At 33.2% G+C, this 10,000-nt stretch overlaps 1 protein-coding gene across 6 annotated transcripts in view; it reads right to left on the bottom strand.

Annotated features, from left to right (window-relative positions):
- Positions 1 to 10,000, bottom strand: part of LOC125042969 (transient receptor potential channel pyrexia-like) — a 33,409-nt gene that overhangs the window by 14,340 nt on the left and 9,069 nt on the right. The gene's annotated exons all lie outside the window — the stretch shown is intronic.

The raw sequence follows: 10,000 nt of genomic DNA, 5'->3' as shown, positions 1-10,000 counted from the left end.
CGCTAAGATGGTCTTGGCAACCAACTCCTGAGTTTTGTAAAATAGTTGGGAAGTCGAGGCTAGGATACACAAGAAAAGCAATTGCAGACAAATTCCTACCCATGATATATGAAAAAGAATGAGCAAAGTGTGCCACAGAGCTGGAAAGTGAAACTGTATGTCTGTCATTAGATGGATGGTCTAAAATTCACAACGAGCCAATAATGTATGTTACTGTGCCAACCTCAAATGACCATACATAGCTAGTGGATACAATAGACACAAGTTGCCAGCCTCATACAGTTGAATATCTAGAAGAGCTCTCAAAATTCAGAAGTGTAAAAAACTTGGTTGCCATGTTGGTAGCGTTGTGGCAGATAGCGCCGCTAATATAAACAAAATGAGGAAAATGTTAGAACAAGGAAATGAACTGAACCTGGTGACCTATGGCTGCACTGCACACATTCTGGCTCATGATCTGGAAATTGGCAATATTAAAGAGCATGTGGTATATATTGTAAAATACTTTAGAAACAATCACTATGCTTCTGAAAGATACCGACAGGAAGGTGACCAACGTCTTGTTATGCCTCAAGACACAAGATGAAGATATACAGAAAGAACTGGCCTGCTGTCACGAAAGGTTGTGAAGTTCATAGGGACCAGATTGATATCAGTTGGAGAGGTATCTAGCTTCGCACTTAAGCGGTCAGGAGTGGACCTACTTGCACGATAGAACCAAAAGCTGTGGCTTTGGACAAAGTACAGAGTGAAGGATGTACAACTGCTGAAGAAGTGAACATCTGGAAAGAATTAATCACAACTTCATGCAGAAAAGAGGTTTGGACAAGTCATAACACAAGCTCATCTTCTTGCGAACCTGATCCATCCTTCCTTGCAAGAAAAACTGCTTAGTGCAGAAGTGAATAATACAATGGACTATGCCAATGAAAAGTTTCCCTCACTTGTCCCAGCCATCATGAAATTTTCAAACTAAATCGGCTCCCTTTCATGCAATTAAGTTTATTGATTATTTGACCAAATGTATGTCAGCTGTTGAATGGTGGAAGTTAGATTCAAATGTGATGGATAGTGATGTAATTTCAGCAGCACAACTACTATCTGCAATGGCATCTTCATCAGGGGTTGAAAGAGTTCTTTCCAGCTATGGTATTGTACATCCAAAACTAAGAAACCGGCTGATGAAAGATAAAGCAGCAATTTTTGTATTTTTGTTTAAAATCACGACTGCACACAAAATGGATTTATTTGATGATACTAATGATCGGAATGCATAAAAGAAGTTTATTGTCATAAAAATAAAAAATAAAAACACTTTTAAGTTGTTGTTTTCTTATGAACTACTATTCAAAAGAAGGGAATACAAATGTTTCAAAATCTGTTCAGCATAGATTCAATATGCTTTTGTTTCATAAATACAGGCTATAATATTTTTGATTTTTTTAAAAATGCATTACTTGAGGATATAAATACAGTTAATTGTAAATAAACCTCTTTGTTTTCCTTTTTATAACAGCATGTGGATTTTTTTGTAGTGCTGTATTGCAAAAGGGAGCACTTTGGTATTCTACTTCACATTACAAGTAAAACCCTTTGATTTAATTCTTAATAGAATGTTTAAGTTTTGTCACATTATAAAAGGATGTTTTAGTGTTCATTTCCACAGAAATATATAAAGCAGGTGTAATTATGTGTTTATTTTCATATGTTTCCTTTAAACTCCATCTTTGGACAGAAGTAAATTTTGATTTGAATCAATGATGAAAAAAACAAACATTTGATATAAATCTCGATTTAAATCGGTGTGTGTATGTGTGCGTGTTGGTGTGGGTGTGGGTGTGTTTATCTATATAAATGTATATGTATGTATATATATGTATATATATGTATACATATGTATATATATGTACATATGTGTGTGTATGTATATATATATATATACATATATATAATGATTACAAGCATTTATGAAAATTATAAAGATAACAGATTTTACTTTGTCATTCAGGAAAAAAAAAACTATGCACTATGATGATGATACTTAATAATAATAATAATAATAATAATAATAATAATAATAATAAAATTTCCCTCATTTGTCCCAGCCATCATGACATTTTCAAGCTAAATCGGATCCTTTTCATGCAATTAAGTCTATTGATTCTGTGCCCAAGTGTATGTAGTAGATGGCTGAATCAACGAACTTGTAATATGCAATCGGAGTGTAAAAGACATCTCCATGTATCTGAAATTAACAGAATTACTTCATTGATCTTAACACCAGCTGTTCTCATGATTTAGGGTCACTGTGCTCCCGAGTGTATGTTTATCTTTCTCCTTTTTAGAGTATATTTTGTTTTTGTGTTTACTGGTACCAGTCTAGTCTTTCTCTTTCTTTCTCTCTCTCTCTTTGCTCTCATGCTCTCTCTCTCTCTCTCTCTCTCTCTCTCTCTCTCTCTCTCTCTCTCTCTCTCTCTCTCTCTCTCATACACATATGCATGTTCGCGCACTAATACACATATATGCAATATATTTGTATAAGGTAAATATAAATATAAATAGCAGTATACACACACAATATATATGTATATATATATATATATATATATATATATATGTATATATATATATGTGTGTGTGTGTGTACATATAAATATATAAATATATGTGTATATACATATATATAGAGAGATGTACATATATGCGAGTACGTATATATATGTGTGTGTATGTTTGTGAGTATGTGTGTGTGCATATATGTACATGTGTGTGTTTGTATATGCGTGAGCGTGTAGATAGATAGATAGGTATAGATAAATGTGTAGATATTAGTGTTTATATATGTATGTACATATATGCATGTATGTAAGCATGTTAACTTGGTCTTGTTAAATTGGTTCTGTACTGTTCATTCAAATCCAGAATAAGAGAAAATCGAATAGTTATCATACATATATACATAAGCACACACACATATGAATACTTGTCTTCATCTTTATTATTTTTGGTTGGTTAAGGTTCTCAATTTCATCATTAGAAATAACTGGTACGAAAAGTAAATTGATATTAATACAATAGCCAATCAAACCAAATACCCACAACTGTCACACTCTACCACCATTGCAGGCACTACAAAGGTATTTATTCTCAATGCAGGGCGTTCCCACCATTCGGAAACGGACTGATAAGAGTAACCTGAACTTCCCACACTTGAATTTTCTTCCCACTTGTGATCAAATAAACATAGTTAAGAAGATAGACAAGAATTAAGTGGTTGTATGAATCAGGTATTTGGGGAAGTGGGTGAGTGAGAGAGGGAGAGAGAGAAGACGGGTTAGGTGGCGTGTGGAGTAGGAAAGGTAGTCATGGAGGGTGAAGGAACAAGAAACGAGAGAGTAGGATTGTGACAGGTGGAAACGTGGAGAGAGAACACAGGAAAGTGATGAATGGGAGAGAGGAACTTCACATACACACTCGTTCACACAAACACATAAACACGAATGATACGAGCAAAACAAACACTTAAGTGTGTATATGTGTGTGAAACTATCCATTGGCATTTCTTCCATTCCTCTGTCATCCTTCATCGTAACGGTGCTTAAAGTCAGTGAAGATGTCCAGTGATGCCCTTTGGATGGAGCGTTTGAATTTCACTCTTAACGTGGTTCCTGACCCTGTCATTTCCTCGTTCCACTATCTTCTGACATTTTACTTACTAAGTTTATTTACTCATCACAATTCAAGGAATAGCCTTCTGCTTAAAATTTACATGTCAGCGCAAGCGCACAATGTTAAGCACCGTTGAGCTGTAATAATTTTCTTCAGCAGCGTTATCAATGATAGCCTACATATCTTATCGTTACACATATGCACTTACCATAATAATAACAGAAAAAAAAACTCCAAAGAAAGTGAAAAAAGAAAAAAAAATGTTCAACAGCATAGTAAGCCCCCCCCCCCCCCCCCCCCGCACTACGCCGGGCAGGGAACAAAAATGCTCTGGAGAATAGCTCTGGGCGCTGACATCACCCTAGCTATCTCCTTAAGAATACAAAGGATTCGAGAAATGAAACGGGCGAGGGATACGATTTCCTTTGTTTGTTAATGATCGCATTTTACTTATGAGGAAGAGAGAAGGGGTGAGAGTGAGAGAGATAGTATATGTATGTATATATGTATATGTATGTGTACATATGTATATATACATATACATACATATATATGTACATATATATACATATGTGTATATATATAAATAAATATCCATATACTTACATATATAAATAAATATCCATATACTTACATATATAAATACATGTGTCTGTTTGTGTATATATATAAATATATATATATATACATAAATATATATGATATGTATATAAATATATATATATATATATATATATATTCACACACACATATATGTATGTTTATACATGCGTATGTATACATCTCTCTCTCTCTCTCTCTCTCTCTCTCTCTCTCTCTCTCTCTCTCTCTCTGTACACACACACACACACATACACACACACACACACACACACACACACATATATGCATACACACACATATATACATATATATATATATATATATATTTAAATATACTTATATATAAGTATATATACACATATATATATATACATACATACGTACATACACATATCTATAAATATATATACATACATACATATATATCTATCTCTCTCTCTCTCTCTCTCTCTATATATATATATATATATATATATATATATATATATATGTTTGCATGTATGTATGTATGCATGTATGTATGCACACACACACACACACATGCATATTTATATATACATACATACATATATACATATATATATATATATGGATGCAAACATATATACATATGGATGCAGACACACACACACACACATATAATATTCGTGCCACTACCGATGCGGTGTTTTACGAACTACTTGGCGCCATGTTGACATCATGTAGTTGACTAGGTCTTTATACTGGGGCGATCCTTCCCCAGGGGAGTGTGTTAATATATATATATATATATATATATATATATAAAGAGGTAATGGAGGATGAGAGACAGATACAGACTGCATGATTAATGATAGATATGTAGATAAAATTGATACACATATGGTAATTTAAGAGTGTGAATACTATGGCATATCGGTGACTGTTTGAAGGCAACTGTCATGATTTGAACGATATCTTACCACTTAATGGATATATTTTATAATTCATATCATGCTTTTATCTTATGTTTAAGCCAGTTATCTTTGCCTCTACTGACTGTTTTTACTTCATAATCACCTTATATCATTTTAATCATCATTATTATTATCATTATTATCATTGCTACTATTATTATCATTACTATATCATCTATTCATCTTTACTATTATTGTTATTGTTGCTTTGTTATGTTTTGGATTGTTTTTATTGATTTATTATCACTAATATACTTATTCTTATTTTATCATTATTATATGTATTGCTATCGTTATTATAGTTCATATTATTACTATCATAACCATCATCGCTATTGTTATCTTCAATTATCAATTTACATTTATTTGGAGATGGGATTATGACACCTGGAAGAGAGAGAGAAAAAAAAAAAAAAAATCGTGAAGGCGGACAGAAAGAGCATCTGTAAGACTTAATTGCTTTGCGGTTTGAATCGGTAGGGTCTTTGATGTGGCTGTGTGCAGTTGGACCCTTACATCTGTATCCCGTATCTCTCTCGTTCTTGTCTCCCTGTCTGTCTGTCTCTCTTTCTCTCTCGTCTTCCTTTTCTCCATCTGTCTATCTCTTTCTTTCTCTCCGTCTACCTTTTTTCCATCTCTCTGTCTATCTCTTTCTTTCTTTTTCTGTCTATCTTTCCCTCCATCTGTCTGTTTATCCGTCTCTGTCTCTCGCCCCCATCCCTTTCTTTCTAAGCTCGTGGTTTTATGACTAGACATTAAAAAAAAAAAAAAAAAAAATGCAGGAGAGGAGAGTAAAATATCCACAAAATTTTAGGGAAAATGCTTGTGTAAGTAAGTGGTCAGGAAAAGGCGGGAAGGCACTCCAAACGCAACCCCTCCCCCCCTTCCCCTTCCCACCTCCCCCCACTCCTTCAACGCAACAGAGGGTCCCTAGGGAGCTCTATGACTAAGCTTTGAGAGGGGGTATTTGAGGGGAGGAGGGGTTGGGGGCAGGGGAGACTAGCGGGAACAGGGCAGGAGGGAGAGGAGGAGGAGGAGGAGGAGGCTGGGGGAGCTGTGTGTGGCACTAAAAGGACTGGCACTGCACACTGACCCTCTCTGTACTCGCTCCGGGGATGTCTCGTGCCACGCCACCACACGCCGCGCACCACCATCACCACACACATCATCCCATCGTCACATAAAATCATCACTGTCACTCTCGAGAACATCACTGCTACATCGCTTTCCTAATAGCTGTCACAACACCTCATCTGTCGCGACGTTCATATAATTATAGACATGGTAAGTGCTGAGAGGACTTCCTGCCCTTCACAGCGGCGCCTGAGAGGGTCACACTACGTAATCAGTCTGGCACCTGTGACTCACACTCGCCCCGCTGCCCTCTCCGCGGTTCCATAGGGCTAACATATTGTATATGCATAGTACGCATACTCTCTTTCTCTCTCTCTCTCTCTCTCACACACACACACATTTACAAACCAGTGCACACGCACACGGAAACATGAACACGGACCAAACTATCCTGACAGACACACACTCACATAACAAATAATCACGTCATGAAATCTGGAAATATATATATATATATATATATATATACATATATATTTAAAGCATTTAGCGGGTTTTTTTTTCGCTTTTTTTAGAACTAGCGACATCAGGGAGGCGTTCTTCAAGTGGCAATATACCAGGATGCACTTCCTTCAGTACACAATGGGCCTTCGGCAAAATATAGGGAAAAAAAGGAAAATGGAAATGTCGAAATAAATATATTTTCGCCTCGGGATTTCTCCTTTCTTACTACAAAAAAACTTTAAGTATGCAAATTAGTAGCCGCTTCAATTGTCTCATGCTTCTTTTAACCAAGAACATTCGCAAAATAGAATCACGGTATGCAAATCATGGCTCTTCAGCAAAGAAACTGAAGAACAGGACATGCATTATTCAGAGGAATCCAATTTCTGTGGCAAAAAGAACAGATATACAAACAACCATTGTTAGTCATTTTTCCGCGCATCCTGTTCGAGTCTCTCTCTCTCTCTCTCACTCTCTCTCTCTCTCTCTCTCTCTCTCTCTCTCTTCCACCCATTCGCTCTTCTTTTTTCTTCCCCTTACCCTTTGTCAGTCTCTTTCCATAAAATTTTCACTATTGCTGTCAAATTATAATGACTATGCTATCATTATTACCATTACTATCAGAATCATCGATTTTCAAGAATTATATAATGAGCCCCACCATTATTACTGTCATTATTACTAGAAATATCATTACTTTACTCCTGATCCTTAATGTTACTATTATAATTGTTTTGAATTCATCATTCATTCATTCATCACCATCACGATGATTATAATCTAATCTTTACCATTACTATTAACATGACGACTATCATAACTAGTGTCACTACAACAATCAGTAATTTCCCTCATAGCTATTATCATAATCATCTACTGAAAGTATTCATTATTTTCATAGTTACTATTTTAACTACTAATACTGTAATCATTAATGTTATCGTTATTACTGATACCAATATTATTATCCTCCTCTTCATTATAATTGTCATTATTATTATCAGCAGTAACACTAATATCATTACTATTATCATCTCAATAATGATCTCGGGCATTATTCTCACTGTACTTGTCATTACTCTTCTAAATTGCCTTTATCAACATCATTTCCCTTATATTATTATCACTGACATCATAACAGCAATCAAAAGATAAATGAAAAAGGTATCGCAGAGGTACTCACATGCTATCTTTCTTGCTACTGATAAGATCAAGTAAAGGAGAGGTGGTGTCATCTCTCGTAATTCACATCCTGCTTTATAAGTCTTCACAGATAAATCCCACATCACAGGAATGATAAGAGAAAGACCAAGATTACAAGAAATGGTTCGTACGCATAACCTTTCATCCCTGTCATTAGTATTATGGTTGACGACACATATTGCCCTTACCATATCTAATTTCATAAATAATTTCACTAGAAACCAATTCATGTCACCTTATAAAACTACCCTCCCCCTCCCCCCCCCAAAAAAAAAGAAAAGAAAAAAGTTTATCATAATATTAAAAGAATATTAAGTTTTCTACACTGCCGTAGCTTACCTGAGACAATATGAGTATAAAGTAAATAGTCTACAGAATAACTATGCTAAAGGTAGTAATATATCTTATAATTGCTATTATTATTATAATTAGTATTATCATTATCAATACTGTTGTTGCGATTATTATTATTATCATTACTCTATCACCATTATTACTATATTACCATTATCATTATTATTACTACATATCATCTTTATCATTAATATTTGTATTGTTATTATTATTACTATTATCATCCTTACTATTACTATTATTATTATCATTGTTTTAGAACAATTATTATCATTATTTTTATTAACATTATTATTGTTTCATCATTATTATTGTTACGGTAGTAGTAGTGGTCGTAATAATAATATTAACAATGATAGTAATAATAACAATAATAAGAGGGATGATAATTATTATTATTATTTCTATTACTATTATTATTATTATCATCATTATCATTACTATCATCATTATCATCACTATAATCATTATCATTATCATAATTATAGTTATTACTTTTATTATAATTATTATCACTATTTTCATCGTTATCATCACGACTAATACTATTACTGTCATCATTATTATTATTATTATCATTATTATTACTGTCATCATTATCATAGTTAATATTGTTGCCATCATTGCTGTTGCTAGTTATTAATCTTATTATCATCCTCATTTTGTTATCATTATCACTTTACTGTCATCATTATTACCATTACTATTACCAATATCATTATTTTACACTTAATGTCATTACTTTTACTATTATCATTATCATTGATCTTTAATTATCATTGCCATTATAATTACCATTACCCTTACATCAATCATCAATATTATTACATCACATTTATGATTATCAGCTCCGTTATAAGCATTATTACTACTAACGATGCTATGAAAGAAATTATCATCTTTACTACTCTCCGTGATGTCATTAATGGCATGTTACCATCATAATTAACACTATTCCTATCATCTTCGTCACCACTGTTATTATTATCATCAGTAATAGCAGTAGTAGTATGATCAATATTATTTTAATTATTATTACTAGTGCCTATAGTTCTAGCACTAGTAGGATGATTAATATTGTTTTCATTATAACTTGTGATTGTAGTTTTTGGACTAGTAATAACTGTAGTAGGAAGATCCATATTAATTCCATTATTATTACTAGTGCCTGTAGGTTTAGCACTAGTAATAGCAGTAGTAGTATGACCAATATTATTTTCATTATTATTACTTGTGCTTGTAGTTTTAGCTCTAGTAATATTGTCATCAATACTTTACAGATTTCGTTATCAATAGTATCACTATTAATATAATCATCATATCATTATTTTTACTATTGGTGTTATAAAAGCTATATTTATTATTACAGTTACCATGATGAATATCATTGCTATCATTTTCAGTACTAGTCATTATATCACAACACCTATAGTGATCAATTATACATTCATTGTAATTATAAGTGATATTACACCTCATATCATCATTATTATCATTTGTTAAAATCATCACCACTGACATTATTAACAGAATAGCAATATCGTTACTATTTAGTTATTTTGTAGTTATAGTAGTAGTCGTACTTATATTCGTCATTATTGTTATCATTACCAGAATTATCATTTGCAATTTCAGCAGCGAAAATAGTAATATTATTG

The sequence above is a fragment of the Penaeus chinensis genome, chromosome 33 (assembly GCF_019202785.1).
Source record: "Penaeus chinensis breed Huanghai No. 1 chromosome 33, ASM1920278v2, whole genome shotgun sequence".
NCBI lineage: Eukaryota > Metazoa > Arthropoda > Malacostraca > Decapoda > Penaeidae > Penaeus > Penaeus chinensis.
Note: the sequence above shows the minus strand (reverse complement) of the source record. Positions and strands in the feature narration are given on the sequence as shown.